The sequence below is a fragment of the Crocodylus porosus genome, unplaced genomic scaffold (assembly GCF_001723895.1).
Source record: "Crocodylus porosus isolate Cpor-Errol unplaced genomic scaffold, CroPor_comp1, whole genome shotgun sequence".
Classification (NCBI taxonomy): domain Eukaryota; kingdom Metazoa; phylum Chordata; order Crocodylia; family Crocodylidae; genus Crocodylus; species Crocodylus porosus.
Window position 1 is genome coordinate 19790088 of NW_017728949.1, and position 22062 is coordinate 19812149.

Sequence of the window (22062 nt, forward strand, 5' to 3'; positions counted from 1 at the left end):
GTGGAGTCCCAGGAACTGCATGTGGTGGCACAGCATGGGGCTGGGTTGCCAGCTCCATCACGCAGGGCTCTGCCCCACAGGACGTGGCTCTGGCTTGGTTCTGGGCACTACACATGAGCTGCTGTGAGCCCCACATGATGGAACTGGGCTGGCCTGGCCCTGCTGTCATGTGCAGCTGCTAAAACTGGCCAGAGCTGCGTGCCACTGGGGGCCTTGTCTGTACAGCCATGAGCAACCTGAGGGCCTGCTGCTGGGGCTGAAGGCTGTGCACAATGGGGGGGGGGGGGGCCCCCACACACACACACACACACACACCCCACCATACCCAACCACCCCCTCTCCCATACAACCACACCCTTCTCCCTCACAAAATACAGGAGTGAGACTTTATTTTGAGCTATTATGCACATAAACTCTATGTACACTATGCAGACACATTTAAATCAAAATAAAATGTTACAGTAGATGTATGATTTTTAGTAAATGATTTGTTTTTTTCCCTGTTCCAAGATGGAAGCCCGCCCCTCCCTTGCTGTACTTCTGCAGGCAAGGGGAGGGACTTTCTGTCAGGGGGTTAGGACGTGGGACTTCTGGTCCCACCATAGCAACAAGGGGGTGGGGCACCTGTCAAGAGGCAGGGTGGTGCTCGACAGCTCACCAGAACTCATTAAGTGGCCCTCCAGCTGAAATAATTGCCCACCCCTGACCTAAAGTATTGTTTGAGGACAGGAATAGCAACATCACTAAAGCATGTGACCTTGGCAGCAGTTCCTTCTTCCACTGGTAGAGGAGGGGTGGGTGCTTAGAATGTAAGATCCTGCATTTTGGATTGGAGCAAACATCAGGAGGTTCCTAAAGCACATTCAAATCCTGCTTCACAGCTGAATCTAACCCCCACTCACCCCTGTTGGCTCTAGAGTTTCCCCATCCCAAACAGTGGAGAAAACAAATGGCAGGCAAGGTAGTGAAATGGGGAGCAGTGGGGGAGGAAGAGGAGAAGTAGAAGGGAGAGAGGGGGTTTTCACTTGCTTTAGGGATTTAAAATTAAATCCCCAGAGGCTCCTGTGGTTCTGTATGCCCACACTGGTGGTGGGGGGCAGGGGGTGCAGCCATCTCTGCAGTGTGAGTTAGTGCTCCCACACTCCCCTTTGGGAAATGCTGGATCATCCTCTGGGATGCGTGTTGTATAGAAGCTTCCCTTGGCCTTCAGGATAGTTTTGCTTTCTTGAAGTTGAATTTGAGCTGCGGGAACTGAATATTTTTGCACTCATTCTGTTTTGTAGCAATTTGTAGTTTGGATTTGTTCAGTAAATTGAGTGAAAAACACTTTTTGCTAAGCAAATATGTTTTTCTGTTACCTATATTATTATATGATTGTCCATAAAGATATAATTGGTAGCTGTCTTCTCAGAGATGTCATAATTAGTTGCTAATATATTGTACTGTTGTTCAGGATGAGTCCTTCAACCCCCTTCTTGGCATGGGACTACCCAGGTGCTTAATGTTCTTTCCAATCCAAATGGATATTGCATTCAGCTGTTCTGCTGATCACGAAGTGGGAACATTCTTCATTACCTAGTGTATCTATCACATAAGTTATGGAGTGAGATGAGAGTAACGGGTTTTTTTTCCTGTTTACGTCATTATTTTGCATCTCCTGCCACTAAACTCCTGAAAGTTCCCAGTGAAACTGGTTAAGTGTTAATGAAAGGTACAGAATCTTTTTTTTCATGCCACTTTTTGGGGGGGGGAAATGGTATTGGAATGGAGAAAGCTCTGTGTTTCTTCTGCGTAGTTAACTTTCCTTGCCATCACTTTCAGGTGGAAGGTTCCCTCCTAGCCTTTTTTTTTTATATAAATTTTGGGTGCTATATTTTTCCAGTATTCCAATTTCAATCATGCTACATGTTTTCATGGACAGTGCCTAGATACTAATGCATTATTTCACAAGTTCTTGATAGGTGTAGCTTTTCTGAGATTTCTATGTTCAGTTTTGTCTGTTTTATAATTATCTTGGCATCTTTTGAGATATTGAAGTCAATATAAAATGATACCTCTAGTCAAAAATAAGTGGACAATGTTCTACTATAACAAGTGCTTATAGTAAAATTTAAATCCATTGAATACTCAATCAGTTGGTTTTGATTACCAATCAAGTACAATCTAGCAAGTATTTTTAACAAGGCTATCATCATATCGGCAGTAACTCCTAACTCTCTCGATGAATATTTTCCTCTTTTAAAATGGCAAGCTACTCTGTTACATCTTGTATCATAAAAGTTTCTTTTTGCAGCTTGTAATATCTTCCCACACCGTTGTGGTACTGAAATTGACTTATGATTTTTCATTAGATGACACTGAATATTATGATCCTGTCTAACTCTTATGAATCCAACCCAAAGTTTATTTTAGTTATATCTGAAAAATGTTTTTGTTATGTAAATAGAGTTGAATTTGCTTATTCTGATATTGCATGTATAATGATGCAAGTGGTAGAAGCATTTTAGTTTGCTTGATTTTTAGTTTGCTTCCTTACATTGGTGCAACAGACGTATGTGTTAAGACTTTTACGAACTTAAATATCAGTAAAGCCTTCCATTGAGAAAGTTTTGCAAAAGTGCTTATCTAAGTTGACATTGCTCTACCACTTCATTAATGTAATTTTAATACTTGTGAGTAAATGTTAAGAGTAGTGAATGTGAAAGAGTACTAGAACTGGAGAGACAAGTGTTGTGCAAGCTGCCAGGCTTCCAGAAACTTGACCTGCAATATCCCTATTGTTTAGCTGTCAATTGCATGGTGTTAGCTGTAGGGTTGCTAAATGCCCACTGGGCCTGGATGAGACTGGGGAACTTGTTTTAACATGTTATCCCTTATTCCAATTTCTAGGGATGATTGGTTAATGTTCAGATGCCAGCTTTCCTTCGTGCTTCACCCATCATGGACTTTATATAGTTTATAGAATTTATAGAACATGAATGCCAGACCACACCTCCCACACCCCCCCCCCAAGGTTACATGAGGAGAAACATGGTTTCTCTAAAATAGTAGCTGATTTTTTACACTAAATATTAAAATAAGGACAGAATTATAAAAGAATATAGGGAAAATTGTATTACATATACAAAGGGATCCTCCATAAGTATTTTTAAGATTTTATACCAATATACACAGTCTCCTCCAATGGATGTATGTAGATTTAAAATTACTTTAGTTGCTTTATTTGTATTTAATGAAGCAGGGTATTCTCACCTGCAGCCCTGTCAACTGGCTCTGCCCTTTTTTGCTGATTAGACTTGACTATCGCACTTGCTGGATGCAGCCCTTTGCACCTTCCTTTTTGAGAGAGGATGCTTCTGTTCAAACCATTACAGCAGGGGTTCTCAAACTTTGTGATACTGTGACCCCAAGTGCTGGATGGCGCCAGCATGGGATGGGGAGTTTGCCACTGCCACGCGCCACTTCCCCTTGCCGCCGTACGTGCCCCCAGGAAGTTTGCTGTCCCCTTTTTAAGTTGCTTGTGACCCACAGTTTGAGAACCTCTGCCTTACAGACTGAACCCGGTTAGCTGGAGTAAGGCTTCAGGCATACTTTCACCTTCGCTTACCTCTTCATAGCAGTTTATATATCTGTCTTCTGTTTGGGTCAGACAGTGACAAAGCATGTAAACAGCAAACTAAGACTCATTCATAAGCAGAATTACTAAAAGAATGGTAGCAAAACAGTTTTGCTGAACTTTTTTCATCTGACTATTTTACAAAGCTTGATTCTTTACAGTGTAAAGGAGATCTTCAGATACCTGGAAATGAATGTCGGGTCCTCACTCTCCATGATCGGACCAGCCTAAGACATCCCTTCTTTTTAAGAAATTCCCCTTGGTTCCAAGTTTTTCCCAGTGCTTCCGGATTCAGTTTATTCCAAAGTGCTAAAGGTCATTTATTTCTAATGTGAGATTTTTGCAAAGTACTGCTTGACCAGGCACTGTCTGGAGGAAATGAAACAAACTGTTACCTGTACAATGTGGAGGTGTTCCATTTCTGTGCTTGGTGCCTCCTATGGCAGTATCAAGTTGATAGTTCAAATTCTCCCCATCAGATTGTGGGTTTTGTGTGTAGCAGTCTTATTTCACTGCTGAGCTCCTTCTCCCCTTCCACATCCAAGGAATCACCAGAGCAGTAAGGCTCTGACTTTCAGTGTTCAACACTACTTCAGCAAGTTCCCTCTATTTCTCCACTGTAGTTAAGCAGCCAGAGACACTGAAACGTTGATCATGTCATTCTTTCTCCAACTTTACCAAGAGAAGATGATGAGGCTAAACTTGTTTCTTTTTGCCTACGCTTCTTGGGGATTCTTTGTTGCGAGATTTTTTTAAAGTTCATGAGCAGCTTTTGTTAAGATCATTACAGGATTCACTTTTCTTGAGGGATAAAAATATATTTCGACCATATGGAGCATACACATGTCGACCATACTTCATTTGTCTTGTTCCACTCGTAGTGCCAGAGCTTCAGCACTTCAAAGTTTCTGCAGACATGATGTTAACATTCTGCGCTGCTTGATGTGCTAGGCATCTGGGAAGCCGCTCCCTGACGAGAATTGGGGCTTCCTGTCTAAGGTCCTTAAGCACATCGTTGGCAGAAAGTCTTGGCCTCATTGGAGAAAAATTGCAGATCATTATATACACATCTTTCAAATTCTACAAAAAGCTAGATGCTCTTTATAAAAAGTGTTCAAAGTTTATGCTAATTTCTGTGAAGTCACACATATTTAGGAAGTTTTGCTGGTATAATATATTGTGGCATCTGAATTCTACATTCAGGACTGGTGAGAAGAGGCTGCTGGCAAAGATGGGCTTGTCTTTTCTGCTTCTAACCAGGAAGGACAGTTTCTGTTTGAATGATCAGCAGTGAAATAATGATTGAAAGTTGTATTATTTTTAAGATTTACAATTAATCTGCTGAACTGGACAGGGCAGTTCACACTACAGGGCTGTTATTTCAGACAGAAATTGCATCAGTTAACACATAGATGATATTTTCAAGGTGGTCCTTACAATAGTGAGATCTAGGAGTAAGGATTTCAGTAAAGTTTGATTGTAAAGGCAAGCTGAGATTCTGGATCACGGTTTTGTGACAGGGAATAAATTCCATTTCAGACTGTGACTATTCATGAGATTATGCCTGTAATTCAGAGGGTTTTTGGTATTTTGGTCTGCATGAATATTCATCTTGTTTTCCTTGTGTATTGCACAAATAAAAAAAAAATAGCGACACCAAATATTAGTAAAACAACCAGTAATGCACAAAGATGCATTTACACTCTGATTTCAAAATTGTAATTTACCTGGACAAAGTTTTGTTCTTTGACAGGGATCTTGGTTGTGTTATTCTTCCCATAACATAGATTTATATTTTTGAGATTTTTTGAACTGTATGCTTGTGTTGGTATTGTAATAGCTCAGCCTTATGGAAATGCAATGTTTCACTGATGAGGTCAAGTCCATTAGAACAGGGATGTCAAACTCTCCTTATGCCCTTGGTTCTTGTAGGCTGGATCCGGGCCAGGGCTAAAAATCCCTTTTCTTTGGGCAAAGTCTTCTATTTGTGATTGAGGGCATAATTGGATTCATTAAATCCAAAGAAGGTTCTTGAAAATGAAAGTTTCATCATTTATGGGACTGCTTACAATGACTAGTATGATATAACCCTTCCCTTAAACCAGTTGTCTTAAGGAACAAGGCTGGAATGTTAAAGGTCAAGAATGCAATATGACACTTTGACCCTCTTTCTGGTTGATCTTCACAGCTGTAGTTCCTGATGTTGAGGGTCTGCATATATGATTAGGGAGGAGGGGCAAAGATATTTTTTCAAATCCAAATTAACCTTTTGTTAGTATCTTAACACCTTTGTGGGTGTACTGACTGAACATGCTGCCTAGGTTTCCTCTTAGTTCTCAATATGAACAACTGGAATGAATAAAGCATTATGCTGTATCTACCCTTGGTTTTAAGGGGTAAATCAAATCATGTTGGCTGGAGCAGTTTAGAAGAACTTTTTTTTTTCTCTTGCAAGAGTTGAGCTTTTAAAAATTAAGACAAAGTAAGCATTTTTCTTTTAATTCCCTTAAAAGGTGAACTCCTAAAATCCCTTTCAGCAAAAATAAGCAGGACCCTGATAGTTTAATGTACACCGGGAGGGAAAGATTCACAGATAATCTGAGCCTGCCTGTCTATTTATCAGTTAAAGTGGAAATATTATTTTGAGTTGCGTTCACAGAAAGAATTAGCCAGTATAATGGAGAACAGCTTCATCCAATACATATAAATGTGCTACTGAACACTGTAAAATGGTTTCTTCAGCAAAGGTCAGTATATACTAAATTCTCAGCAATATACATAATAGCAAAGTGCTGTGAGCTGGCACATCTGCTTAGTTTTATAATTGTTCAATTTATAAAATGCTATAAACTCCCAAGATAGGAAGACCGGTTGCATAATATTTGTCATTCTGATTTTTGTTAGAGATATTGTATGGGATACAGAATGATTTGGAGGCATAGGGTTTTTTTTTTTTTTTTGTGGGCTAGGAGGCCTAAGCCTTGAGCCTGTACCAAGTGTCACTTCCAGTCCCAGACATAGTAAAGAACTGTGAGGGAGTACAGCTGTTTCCCTTTATTTGCTCTTCACAACTGTGTAAGGTGAAGTCAAAGATAAATCTATTGCTCCATGAAGATTTTCCTAAGTATAAATAATTTAAGAGAGTGTATTGAGTTTATGAATTATTAAATTACATAATTATGTAAAGCTCCACAGGCTATTTGTGATAGGGCTTCATCTTGTCTTTGGAATGGGGGGCATGACAGATTTATCAAGAACTGGCAATAGGGAAATGCACCTCTGCCTATTAGTGTTGTCTGACTACAGATTTCTCTGATGCAGAGTTCTTCTGAGGAATATTCTTTCCTGTCCTGTCTGCTAACTTGATCAGCCATTGAAGAGCTATGTTACTATTCAAAGTATTGCCATTGGGCTTCAGGGACTGTCCAGTGAAATGAATATGGTCGGGAGGACGGGGTTGGAAAAGGTTCATCTCAGTGCTGTTTCATATTGTCTGCACAGTAAATACCTTATTGGATTTAGCTGTTTACATTTGGAGAGTTGGTCTGTGCTTTGTCATTTTTTGGCAGAAGCATTCTGTATACTGTAATAGCCAAGTAAGAGGAAATCGATAGGAAAGTATTTGGGGATGCCCTTAATTAAGATAAGTTTCCTGTCTGGCATGAAGGCACAGTGCTCTGAAGAAAATCATATCAGAAAGATGCCTGGAGTGTCTAGCATGATGGAGAACAGGTGACCGAATACACCTGGAAATAGGCTTTTTTCACATTAATCTGAAAATTAGAGTGAATGCCCAAAATGTCTCTTTCATCAAGGAATATTATCCCTGACTTGCACTAACATGTCTTGTTAAAGGTTGTTGGTTGTAGCCATGTTGGTCTAAGGACATAGGCAGACAAGATTCTTTGGGTACATGTGATATCTTGTATTCAACCAACTAACTAGGATCTTGTGAACCCAGCATTCATTCCTGCCTGTGGCAGGGGGTCAGGCTAGATGATCTGTTCAGGTCCCTCCTGACCCTAGCTACTATGAAACTAGTTGGAAAAATTGTTCTTTGCAAGCTTTGTACCTGAAAGCTTGCAAAGGAATTTTTGTCCCACTGTTTCATTGGTCTAAGAAAAGATACCACATTATTTACCCAAGAACCTTGTCTTGTTAAGGTAATTTCTGATCTAGGAAAGTTGTGTGAAATTGGCTTGGTGGGGACAGTTCTGGATTTGCTGGGTCTTCATAGGAACAGGTATTCCCTGTTGGACTATATTAATCAAAGACAACATTTTAAAGTAGACTTTGATACATATTTTGCATCTCTCTCCACTTTTGTGATTTAGCATATGAATACTACGAAAGAAGCAAACTTAATAATGAAGTGTATAAAATAGTTCTAGGTTAGAATGCAGCATGTTTTAAGCATCTCTAAATGGGATTTTTACAGTGGTTGCCAATAGGGCTTTTGGCAGCTAAATGTTGACTGTTTAAGCCAGAGTCCCTTTTTATGCTTTAGATCCTGTGTAAATTGGCAAGTTTTTTGTTTTATTCTGATCTAACTGAATTGACAACCCTTTGTCAAGCTTACTTGTGTGGCAGGGTCAAGGTCAACTTAGGAGTTTGCTCCCTGTTTGGTCTGTCAGCCTGAATTTGTTGACTTCCAGGGTGCATACCGTAGTCTTATTCACCCAAGATATTTCTGGATGGTTAAGTTGGGAGGGTTTTGTTTATTTCAGGTTTAATGGTGTGTTTTGTTGTCATGGGTAACTTTAAATTTATTTTCCTCAGTGTAAGTTGGTAAGTAAATATCTTGTGTGCCTTGTTTTGATACTCACAAACTGAAAAAACTACAACGGAGATGCTCAGCCTTTTTCCCCCTGTGGGCCAGATGGGCAGTGTCCAGTTTGACTTCTGGCCAGATCCAGCTGGTGGTCCCAATCCAGTGCCCAGGGTGGGGTGGCAGGCACCCTCCAGCCATGTGGAGAGGGATGGTGGGTGGGGGGCAGGCCAGCCTCAGTGCTGTTTTGCAGGGGAAGAGAGTGGAGTGGCATGGCCTAGCCTCACAGGGGAGGGGAAGAGGGCATGGCTGGGCCCTAGCCTGGCCCTGAGAGGGGATAGAAGGTGTGACTCAGATCCAGTCCACAAGCAGGGGGAGTGGGTATGGCCTAGAAGCCTGGCTGTGCAGAGCTTGAGGTTTGGGGATTTGGAAGGAGGTGCGTGGCCATATTAATGGTCACTGCTATACTGCTATCACATTTCCGGACCTCTGGGGAGCCCCACAGGCCAGATGAAATGGCTTTGTGGGCCACAGGTTGAGTACTCTGATTTAGAATATTATTAAAAGTTAGAGACACTGTGGATGGTAAATCTTAGATTGCTCGAGATAAGCTGCAGCACATACAGAATCATGCAAGTGTGTGTGAAGACCTGATGTTAATATCTTCTGATTTTGGAGAGGCTAATATAGACATTTTCTAGTTTTTTAAGAAGAGACTAAGGAATGGGACTTCTCTTGCTAATAAATTTAAAGAGGTGCCAGTTTAGATAGTATATGTGGTGGCTATGTTGATGTTGTTTGGAGTTTCTTACCTGTTTGCTAGATCTGTTTACAATAACTTCTTCCCCTGAATATTTTAGTTGATAGCATTAAGAATGGAAAAAAGTAAACAAACAACTGATCTAATGCAGGCAACACCGTAATAAACTAGTATAATCATATGATGGAAGAGGGAAGGTGTTAAGGAAACAGATGTTGGTTTCAGGCTTCCAAGCATTTTTTTAAATAAGAGACTAAATTATATTATAAACTGAAAAGTAACTTTAAAATCTATAAAAACAAATCAGAGGTGATTGACTAATTAGGGTAGTATTTTAAAATTGTTTTAGACTGTACTTGTTACATTTGTAACAGCTGTATTAGAAGCTTCAGTAATTGTTTAAATTTAAGTCAAAAGTGAATTTTTTATGATCCTTTTCATATAAAGATATGGCTACTGCTCTAAATTAATCATGACAACTTTTCATGAGCTGTCAATTTTGAATTAAGTTATAGCTTGAAAAGCCTATTTGCCAATAGCAAAATAGGAAGCTTTCATTGTTAAGTGAATTGATTAGTGACATAGACTTCTGCAGAACCTAAGCTTTTTGTGGATTAAAAACAAACAAACCCTAACCCTTATGATTGTTGGAAATTACTTCAGCAATAGAGCTGTTCACTCTGCTGGAGAGGCCTTTCTCAGGGGCCCATCCAAATCAGTCGAATGAAATTCCATGAGATCTAAAAATTGCCTCATTTCATCACTTCCTGTTCCAAGTGCAGGGCATACTTCTCTGACCTTGCTTTCAATAATAGAAACACAGAACACAGCAGACATGCAATAGATGAACAGAAAATAAAAAGTCCTTGCAAAATTTTCCCATAGGAAGAAAAAGGGAGAAAGAAAATCATGTATGATGTGTTAGTTCTGTCTTATTGCAGTTCTTGATGATGCTTGAATACTACAGTCATACAAGCAATCTTATGCCAAAAGGAAACAAAACCAAATTCTGCCTTCTTCCATGAGCATTAGGAGAAGAATACGTGGTGGGGACGACCCTCCCAACCTTGTAGCGAAGACAGAACAATGTATTAGGCTGCACACCTAATGCAATTGCACACGCTAAGTGTTGAATTGAAAATGCAACTTTTGAGCATGGTGTGGTAGAAGAATCCTGTTCACTGGGGCTACCAGCCTATGGCCTTAGTTCAGTAATGCTCCCTCATCTTTGGCAGCTAGGATGTCTAGTTTTTTGGCCCAAGACATCTAGTAACTTTTTTGAAAAAAGAATAGAATGTTATTTAAGTTAAAATAACCATGTAAAAATCAGGGCCTAGATTTCTATTGGCCTCAGCAGTTTGTGGCTTTAAACTAGCATATTTTAAACCAATATACTTAAAAATGCAACAAAATTGTTATGCTAATAGAGGAAAGATTTTTTAATTATTTTTTCAGTGATATATTTCATTGGGCCAACTGCATGGTTGGGATAGACTTATTTGAGCATTTGAAAGCAGTGCATTCTTTAGGTCATTTAATTGTGCAGATTCCAATAACCTTTATTTAACTGTAAACATGGGTACATGCAATTTATGATTCTTCTGCTTGCTTATCCAGTTTTAAAAAGATTCACAGGAGTATGTGCTGTACTTGTGATAGACCTGAGAGTGCCTGTTGGTAACTAAGCAGTTACAAAAAAGATAGCTGACATCCTAAGAATGGTTAGACAATGAATAAAAATGTAACAGTGCTTGTTGAAGACTACTTCACAGATTTCTCATTTTCTTAGTTCCCCACATCAAAAAGGACTTACAGACTTACCATCACTATCATAGTGCTGGTGTAATGTTGTAGCTGTGATGGTCCAGGTAGTATGCAGGAGGTAAGGATTAGACTTGCACTGCATTTGAAAGCTTGTTAATTCTTTGTCAGGTGACCTGTAGAAGAAGGCATTGCATTTAAAAGCTCATTTAAGTCTGTCCCAACTACGCAGTTGTTCCAATAAAACATACCACCCCCAACAATCCTTGCCTCTTGCTTATTTCCTGGTCCATCATGGCTATGACATCACTCAAACATTAGGCTATATAATTCATTTGTGGTCATCTGTTCCTGGTACTCTCCTTTTTTCTGCACTACCTTTGTTTTATTCCCATTTCTGATATCTGCCAGTTCTAGTGATTATCCACTAACTTGTTGCTGCCTTGCCCTGCTTTTTTTGCCTTGCCTTATTCAATTTTTCATAGAGATATTCTATATTTGCTTCCTTTTGCATGTTGAGCTACATTTCCAAGGTATCACCCAAGTAGGACATCTGTGCTGCTACTCATTTTGCTGTGATTTGAGAAGTTCTTCAAGAGGTGGGGCTGAATTGGGTTTGTGGACTTCCCTGATCATTTATCAATATGTGGTTGAATTAAAATACAGGCAGTCCTCGAGTTACGACATTTCACACTTGCAACGTTTATAAATTGACATCCTGTTTCAACTTTACAATGCCAGTTTCGACTTATAATGCTTGATCTGATGCAATGCCATGCCAGCGAACAAGTTTGCTGCGTTGCTCATCTCCCTGGAGAACATCTGTCCAAACTTCCTTGGACACGTTCTTTAAGAAAGTAGACAAGACCCCAGAAAAACCTTCAAGAACCCGTCAAAAAGTCCAGCAAAGTCACTTCAAAGAAGTCCAATTCAATATGATTGCTATTTACAATATAAATACATTAATGCAGCTATATTACTCATCCATAATTGATCAAGTACAAAATTCTGGGGTATTTTTGGTGAAAACAGGGTATCGGGTCTTGGTTCAGGAACGAATCCTCCATTTATAACATTGTTTCTTATTAGAAAACTGATTCTGAGTTGCAACGTTTAGACTTAAGACACGGTCTTCAGGAACCAATTGTGTCGTAAGTCCGAGGACTGCCTATAGATACCTCTCTTAAGCATCTATGGGAAAGAATAGGAGAAACTCTGTTATTGTATGACAATACCTGTAATTTTTTAGCAATTTGTTTAATCTTGTTTAATAGTATGTTGTGTACTACAATTAAAAGTTTCTACTAGTGAGATAAACATTTCTCACTGAGGGGAGGAAATGAACAGCCATATTAAAACTACCACTGTCACTCCACGTGACAAACTTTTGTAAGAAAATTTTCAAGAATATTTCTACAGACAGAAAATATTCTTTTAACTGTGCCCATTCTTTCCTTGCTTTTAACCAGGAGGTTGTTCTTTTTGGCTATTCACTGCGCCATAAAGAATGGTTATTATAAAACAGTGGAGGCTTTGGCTCTATCATTGCAAGAGTAACTTTTTTGTGTTGAAACAAGCAAAGCTTTGTAAGTGCCAGATAGAGAGAGATTGTGTACTGGTATGTGAAGTTCCCCTACTTTTAATGATTGAAGTGTATTGTTGCATAGTTTGATTGATGCTGTAATATCCTGTAATATTCTGAAAATTTTATTTTTCTCAGACAGACTTGGTCCCTAAATATTCTGTTTTGAAGAAAAGTATGACGTCTGATAACATAATAAATTGAAAAAAAAAATTATTCACTTGAAATAAGACTTGTGTTCCTAACTTCTGAAGTAACTTGTCAGCTGTTGCTACGTAAAGAATGCTGCCTGGGCTGTTTGCTAAACTTGGAAAGATCAAGTCTGTTATTGCCCAGAAAAATTGTCTGTAGGTAGTAATCTTTTTGAGGATGATAGATATTTTCGGTTTGACAATGTTTTTTAAGTGAAGGCAGTTCCTTAGGAAAATCCTTTTTTGTGCATATTGTCAAAGTAAAACCATGGTAATTCTCATGTTTCCTTCTTGTAATGATAACGTAATAATAGAATTTGCTTTAAAACAGCTGCTACCCTTTGCTAACAGTTTAACTGTTCCTAACGTTTAAATGTTTGCATTTCTTTGTACTGAAGAAGCTCTAAGGATCTTGATAACAGACACGGTTGGATTATGGTTTGGCTGTTAGACTTGGCAGTTATGAGAGCTAAAGTAGTTTGGTTTATTTAAAAGAAATAAAATGGTGAATTCCTTGACATTAATGGTATTTAATCCCTCTAAGACTAAACTTCCTTTTCACACTTTTGACTTGTAATAACCAAGATGTTCACATCTTTCACATGCATATTTATTTTTCTGTGGTATCTGAGCCATTCTCTCCACACACCACTTGCCCTTCTGCCTCCCTTCCCAGCCTCCCTCAAAATGCAGATATTTTTGTGCTGTGTTAAGGCTGTATTCTGACAATTAAAATAACTTTTCTAGTTTTTGCATTTATAAAATAGAATAGCATTTGAACTAAAAAAAGAATAAATTCCTAGCAGTATTTTCCCTCTGATCTAAAAGCTAGCATAGTGTCCTCGATTCAGATTGCCTTCAGTGCTACACAGGAAATGGGCCAAGTCTGTATTCTCATTAATTCTTTTTAAGGTAACTGAGTTGTTTTCCAAATGATAATCAGTTATCTCTTTCTGAGAGAAATTATGTCAGTACTTTCTCACTGTATACATTTTCTGCCCTGCCATATGGACGCTACCCCAGTTTTTGGCAATGGGAGATTGTAGACAGCATATGCATAGAAGAAGCAATCTAAGACAAAAAAACCCTACTCTTCCTTTCCTAATTGAGTGTCATTTATGTGCAAGTTTAAAAGAGCTGACAGGGTTATAAAAGTTCTGGATATGAGCAATCTAGGATTTTGAAAAGGTGGGGTGCAGATATGGTGTACCGTCATTGTTGCTGGTAGCTGTTGTAAGGTCTTGGTGCCCTCTTTGTGGGTACCTTACCCCCCCCAGCAAAGTCTCGGTGCCGTCTAGATGGTTCGGGTGCTGCACCCACTCGCCTGCCATGTCTTTGATGTTGTTGGTGAGGCAGTTCCCTGTTGGTTACCCGAGGGGGTCTCATCCCTGGGGTGTCTTCATGGGGCTCCATATCTCCCCTTTACTCCACCTTTACCACAGCCTCGGCCAGGGTAGATGCTGCTCCCCGGCGGCTTCCCACGTTGCCTGCCTTGGAAAGGACAGGCCTTCCTGGCCATCAATCTTCGGGGGGTCTGCCTCTCACTTCCGGGTTGGCTTCCCCTCTTCTGGAGAACTAAACCTGCCATGTCTGGGGCCAGTTGTAACTTAAACTGAAGGTTCGGCTCATGCCAGCAGGGCTCCCAAGATTCCCTCTCTCGGGGCCCTCCATCCTCTGGGGATACTCATCCGTCCCCTTTTTTCCTAGTAGGCATGGGTACAGGCAATTATTCTGTGCCCAGCCTCTACCAGCTCCCATGGTGTCACCCCTTGGGGCCCGGCTGACCTGTGGTCCAGTCGCCCTAGTCCTTCCAGCTGGCGTCACCTACTTCTTCCTTCTGGGGGCTTGTGATCCCCTGTGCTTTGCCTGCTGTGGGGCTGTCTGAGGATGCCTGCAAGCTAGAGGAGACGTCCCCAGCCACAGTGCCCCTGATTGGAGCCTTGCTGCTCCCTGGCAGCATCCCACATAGTTGTTGCCGCTCCATGGGGCTCCCTTGCCCCTGTTGGCCCCTGAGGCCGCCGCCTTGTTCCCTGGTTGTTGGGGGTCCTCTGGCAGGTGCCCAGATCCTTGTCCCAGCAGGAGCAGTTGGAACCCACCAGCTCTGCAGCTGCTGTCCCACAGCTGGCATTCTGCTCCTGGCTTCCCAGCGCCAGCTCAGCTGGTTCCTCAGCCAACTTTTGAGCAGCCCGCGCTGTTCGGAAGCCATACCCCCAGCATTTGCCGATACGCGGGCTCAGGCAGCTGCAGAACTGCCGTGCCTGCACTTGCATCTCCTCTCAGCTGCTGCTCACCCTGGCTCCTAAGGTAAGTGCCAGGGCATGTTGGTTGGGGGTCCATGCCACGCTGCGGGGGGCTTCCGCCTCTCCTCTCACAGTCATATATGACACATTTTTCTCCAGTTGAAAAGAAGCTACAAGCTTCTTTGCTAGGGGTGCAACACTATATTATTCAGTTGAAGATCAAACCAAAAAATAAAAACTTCTATTGAAACGTTCACTAATTTATTTGCTAGATCGGGGTGCTCAACTTCTGACCTGCAGGCCAAATCTGGCCCATGGAGCCATCATATCTGGCCCACAGGGATCACCATGGGTCTGAAAAAATTGACAGCTGGGGAGTGGAGAAGCTCCATGCATCCAGATAGGGGCCACTTGACCCTGACCACCCCCTAGCATCCGAATGAAGACTGAGTTGGGCTCAGCTGCTCTGCCCCGGTTCCTCCACTCCTAAGGGTTGAGATTGGGGTCACTTTTCTCTGCTCAGCCATTGCCTGTGCATCCATATCAGGGCCAAGCTGCTCCTGTCCTCTGCTGCGTCCGGATCAGGACTGCTTTGCCTTGCCCCTCCTCCAACACATCCGAATTGGGGCCCCTGTGTCAGGATTGGGGTTGTTCTACCCCATTCTGCCCCCCTACCATGCTATCAGATCAGGATGGGGTGCTCCCTGACCTCCCCCTGCAACCTGGCAGATGGATCAGGGGCAAGCTGTACACTCCACCATGGCAGGATGGGACTTCTCTATTGGCCCCGTGTCGCAACTGGATTGAACCCACCAATGGCCAGACCTGGCACTGTCCATCAACTTACAGGATGTAAAGGTTGAGCACCATTGTCCTTGATTATAGATGAAGTTTAAATAACACAAGAAATGAGGCAAAAATGGTCAAAATAGTCAACATATATCATTTCATTAGGCCTGTAGTCATTATAGTAAAATATAATGTTAAGTACAACAAAATCTAGTTGTCTTGAGTAGCTTGACAGTGTCTCCAGTATTTCACTGTCGGTCTTTTCTACGCCGAGTTAATGTTATTACACTTGAGTTAGTGTTTAGTTAGAGTCTGCAGGGTTGTGAAATACCTATTTCTAGTAATGTCTCTCTCCCACCAGCCAGCAAAATTGCAGAAGAAAGGATAGTTTGAGTAATGGAATATCAAGACCATATAAAAAGGAGATCACTTAACACCTATGGAATAAGAGATTATCAGAGATTAGAGAATTTACAATGAGCTGTGAAGTCAGTTGACTCCCTCTGTGCTGCCTGAGTAGAAATGTTGATGCTACTGCCAGGCAGTTGATTTTAAAGTGTAGGTAGAGCAGGAATTGGAGGGGATGCAACTGCCCCCAAGTCCAGTACTTCAGCATTCTCTCAGAATTTAGTAATCGAGCTCTGCCCTCAGTGGCACATGAGAGGGGGAAATCCAGGTGTCTTCTGTATTGCTTCCTTCCTTTTTTGTGTCCTTGTGGCAAGGTATTCAGCAGAATTTGCAGATTCATTGGAATCTGATGAGGCTGCTGTGTCCTTAAACTTGTGACCTCTAGGCCTAGGTGATCAACCATGCACTTTAGCACTCGTGCGTCCCCAGCTCCTTTTGTACTGCTTGACCAGTGTTTTTGGGCAGTGCCAAAAACACCCACAACCTCTATTTGGTAGATGTCAGCATGCTAGGGGTGAATGGCAGAGGAGCTGCAAGGAGCCTGATCCTTGTTGTGGCAGCACAGCCTGGACCCCTTCCCTCCTGCCTGCCCCAACGTGCACGTGTACCCACTGATGGTAATATGCCAGGCCAGGACTCCATGGACCCCAGTACAGCTGCTTGCAGCCTCCCTGCTGCATGCTGTGAGCAGCCCAGGCTTCAGGGTGGGCAACAGGAGCCTGCTTAGAGTCTGGGCTGGCTGTGGCAAATGGCCTGAAGGTGCAAGTGGCTCATTGCTGGTGGTGGGTGCACATGCACCTCAGGGTGGACAATGGGGAAGGGACCTGGGCTGTGCTGCCACAACAAGGATTGGGCTCCTCCCAGCTCCCCCACCATCCACCCCAGGTGTGCGTGCATCTGTCGCCAGCAAGAAGCTGGGCTGGGGCTCTGCAGACCCCAGTGCAGTTGCTTGCATCTTCCCAGCCACCTGCTACAGCTGGCCCAGGCTATGGAAAGGGCACTGCTGGCCACCAGAGATCCTAGGCTGCTTGCAGCAGGTGGCAGGGAGGCTGTAAGTATTTGCACTGGGGTCTGTGGAACCCTAGCCCAGCTTGTTGCCAGCAGTGGGTGCATGTGTACCTCCTGGTAAAAGGAATGGGGCTGGGGCAAAGCACAGAATGGAGCCGTAACTCATCGGGGTGGGGGCACGTGGCTCCCACTGCTGTGCGCACCACCAGGGGAGGCATAGGTGGGGCATGTGCCCTCCGATCTGTGTGGGGCGAGGGCGGGCTGTGGCTGCGTGCTCAGGGCCGGAGACTGCGCCAGGCCCTTCTTGATGGAGGGAGCTAGGGTGTGTGGGGGTGGTGCTGGGAGTGGTGGAGTCCTAGGGGGGTTACTGTGAATTTTGGGGTGGTTGTAGCCCCCCCAGCCAGCACTGCTGCCCCCTTGCCAAGGAGCCTGGCACAGCCTTCAGCCCTGAGTGCACAGTGGCAGCCTGCCCTCACTCTGTGCACAGATCTGGGGGGCACGTGGCCCCGTGGCCTCCCCTGAGGGCATGCACAGTGGCAGGAACTGCCCCCTGGATGAGCCATAGTTCTATCCCATGCTCTGCCTCAGTTGGGCAGCGCCTACCCCTACCCCAGCCCCACCCCCTCCCTCACCGTGGGGTCCTCAATCTGACCCCCCCCACACATCCCTTCCCTTCCCCGTGTCCCTTCCCCCGAACATACTTACCAGCTGGATGCTGTTCTCCAAGCTGCCAGGCTGCATATCAGAAATCAGATTTGTTTCAACCAATATGGCTGGCTAATAATTGGCCATCAGTATTGGCCCAAAAAATCTTTATTGGTTCACCCCTAATTACTAGCTGGTTATTAGAATCTAGCTTAATGGAAGTCCTTTGACAGATGCAGTTCTGTGGACAGGGTGCTTGATAACTGCAGTTTTTGCTGCTCTGAGCTAAAGAATATAAAAAAGCAAACATTTTTTCACACAGTACCAGTCAGTATTTGTATGTACTAAAACTGGCATTGGCAGCCTGTGGCTGTGAGCTGGATCTGGCCACAGCAGCTCAGGGAATCAGCAGCATGCTCTAGCCAGGACAACTGAGAAGGTGTCCCCAGGTGCCTGCTATGTTCAGTTTGTCTAGGTAGGTCTCAAGCATTTCATAAGCAATCCAACACCCTGTCTAACTGTGTACGAGCTCCCCTGCAACTTGTGGATTAAACTAAACAGGATTTCCTCTGAAGCTGGATGTTTTAATGCCATACTATAAGATTGGCTTAAAGGACAGTCCAGTATGGGAATGTGGTGATGCACCAGAGACTAGGGCCCACCTCCTCATATGTGCAGCACACCCAGGATGAGGACATGGCAAATGTCAGTGATAAAGCAGTTGTGTGACTTCTCCACATTAATGATGCATAGAGGGGGAAATGAAGTATAGAAAAGAAGACAAGTTTATTCTGCTGTAGCAGAGGCAGCATCCTTAGGGTGTTAGGGGCTGCCCTTTTCTATCTGTTCCCTTTGCGAAATCTCTGATTGCTGCGGGGGTGGGAGCTGGGTCATAAGCAGCAGCCCACAGCGGCAAAAGGTTGCCAACTCCTGCACTAGAAGTTTCAGGTTAGTTTCAATTAGTGGTGCATTTTATATGATTTGATTGTGTAAACCTGACAGATGCATTTTGTTTCTAAATTGTATTTGCAGATCTATAGAACCTTATCTCTGGATGAGGAGATTATTTCTGCATTCAAACCTTTTAAAATATTACTTATAAAAGAAAGTTCATCCTTACGTAGTAAATGCTGAAAATAGTTCCCTTTAAATAATTTCAAGGTCTTAACAAATTAATTTTATACCCATTAACTGGAGTATTAAGTCCAGTAGGTAAAGCTTGGCAAAGGTGAAGGTGGGAGGGTTGCAGCTGTCCTATTCATCTGCAGTTGCAGCTGGAAAGGAGAAGAGTTCTGGGATTTATTTCAGCATCTTCTTCCTGGATCAAGTCAGGGACTTCATCTTTAATATCATGCTCTGACTAAAACGCATACATTTTCCAACTGTTGAAAGAGAGAAGTTTTCTCTTGTCCTTCTTTCTGTGTCTCTCTGGCTGCTTCACAGGCAGTCAGTGTCTAGATTTTACCCATAAGTGTGTCTGGGGTTTTTTGGGATTTTAATGTGCTATTAACTATTAGCTGCTTCTGTTGCCTTTTGTCAGCTTTTCCATCTGTCAGGACCAGTAGGCTGAAATTTACTTCTAATTGTGGTCTTATTGACCTCTGAGTTCTGAACATGACCAGTTAAACTCACCGTAGTGTTTTTCAGTTTTTCTCTACTTCTGCTTGGAAGAGGTATGAGCAGAAGTGCTGAATTTTTTTGTGAGTGAAATTTTTATGTGGACAAATACCATCAGTTTGTATTTGGAAGCTTACTTTTTCAGCTCTAATTTTTTATAACATTTAATTCTGGAGAAGTTGAAAGTTGTTTTACTACAGAAATTCATCATACATCCCAATATGACAAGGATAATGATACGAAAAATAAATTTACTCTAACTGTTCTTATCTTAATGCCACTTGGCTATTTTATGGTTGTTGGATGAAGGACATAGGCAGGCTAGGTTTTAGGGTACGTATAATATCTTTTTAAGATCAACTAAATAGTTGGAAAAATTGTTCTTTGCAAGTTGGTGAATTTTGTGCTCTCCTGGATAGAATAGAAGCCGATATGCAAAATGCAGGTCTGTGAAAATGCAAATGAGTGGCAGTGAGGATCAGAGGGATGGGAGAGGATAGGTGTGAAACAGGTGTGGGCAGAGCCCTCCCTAGGGGTGTGTGGGGCTGGGGGCATATCAGCCTATGTGGGACCTGGGGATGGGGGGCGTGGCTGGGCCAGGCTGGGCTCTCTGCTTTGGGGCTGCAGTGCTGCTGGTTTGGCCCAGTGACCCATGGCCAGGATGTAGCTGCAGGTGCCAGGATGGGGCCTGAGCTGTGGGTCAGTGTGGCACAGACAGAGTCCCAGCCTGCAGCCCTAGCTTTGGTGACAAAGGCACCACACTCCCCAGCATGTCACACTCACTTCACTCTGCATCTCCAACGAGCAGTGCTGGGTGGGACAGCGTGGGGGGTGTGGGTATGTTTGCGTGCATGTACAAGAAACTTGTCTGCTCCTTTTAAGGCTAGCTATCCTTCCCTTCCTCCTTTGGGTTATTTTGGAGGAAGAGATGCCACAGCAAAAATAAAAAATTGTGGGGAACCACCAGATAGAGGAATGCACAATTCCAGAAACTGCTGACTTGTCTTCCAAGTCTTCTACTCAGTCTGTTTCAGTATGTTTCATAAAATTATGCCAAATAGCAGGTACTTTGGAAATCTGTATGGCGTTAACTTGGATACTGTTTCCTGCACTGGGTTTTGATATCAAGGCCTGGAAGATTGGTGGTATCATTTAACAAGCATGTGTCTGAGCTGTCAAGCCCACTTTGGCAAACCCAAGAATCTGAGAGTCCCAAAGCCAGAGGCTGTGACTGGACGTATGTGCTCTCAAAAGAAAACAAAGTGTGGGACCAAAACAACAGCTTGGTTTCAGTGTCTCACAGTAGGAAATTTACTGGGACAATGAGGAAGACCCGAAAGGACACTGAAATATTATCTTATTGTTAATGCAAGTGTTGTCAGTTATGGCTAAACTTGCAAGTTTCTTTATTCTAAAGGCCTTTGTTCACTTTAGGATTCTCTTGAATTTCTCCTTTTCCATCTGAAGTTTTCCAGCTTTGGTTTCTTGGGATTTTTTTAAAGAACAGTACAGCATAAACCATACTTAAATAGGAAGGCAAAGAAAAAGATCTTTATTATTAACATTGACTCAGTTTAAACCAGGGTTGAGTGATTATTTGGGCCTGCAGGCCCAAATAAGAGTTTTGCTGACCTGTTGGGGGTCAAGTCAGCACCTTCCCCCTCTCACCCCCCTCCCCTCCCAACCTGCTACACAACAGCTCACTAAAACTCCCTGTGTAGAAAGGGGCCATGGTCAGGCAGTGAGTGGTGTTCAGGAGCGGGTCAGGCAGACAAGGCCAGGATTATGAGGTGGGGTTGCAGGGCGGTAACAGCGTGGGGCTGGGGCATAGCCATGTTCCGCTGCCTCCCCACCCTTGTGATGGGTACCAATTCTGTGGGCAGGGGTGTGCAGGGAGCAGATCACAGCTCTGCTCTGCCCTGCACTGCAATGCCCCATGATTCCAGGGTCCTTCTAGCCGCACGTGCCCATCTTGCTCCCAGATGCGGCTGCCCATGACTCCATCCCAGCTGGCTGGTCGACCACCCTGCCTGCAGGAGTCCTGCCATGGTGGTGGGTGTGGGGTGGATGGGCTGGGTCCTGCAGCTGCGGGGGCTGGAAGGAGCTGCTGCTGCTGGAGCTGCCAGGAAATGGAGCCCAGCCATCACGCAGGTCCAGTTCTGCTGCATCCTAGGGCGTGGTGGGACTAGCTGCATGCATCATGGCCTGGGCTGCTCCCTGTGCCTGAGATGGGTGGGACCAGGGGACCTGCTGCAGGCTGGGTAAAATCCCTCGGCAGGCTGGATCTGGCCTGTAGGCTGTATTTGCCCGCCCCTGATTTAAACAGATCAACTTGCTTAGTTATGTGGGTAGAAAAAAAGTAGTACAATGATCCCCTACAAGGGCATGTGCCTTTAATTGTCAGAAAGTAGTGTTGATGTAGATTACCTTTAATAATAGCTTTTAAAAAGCATACTACACACAAGGCTAGTTGTTAGCAAAGGGTTGATTGTAAATAATTGTTTCTTAGCATTCTCTTTGCATTGTGCAGGTGTATCTCATTTCATATTGTGTTGAGGGCTGAGGGTGCATGCGTGACAGAGCAGAGCAGGTCAATCCTTGTTTGTAATAGAGAATCTCTTGTCAGAATATTTTCTTCCACAAATCTGAGTGCCCTTGCTATATTTTAAAAACAGTG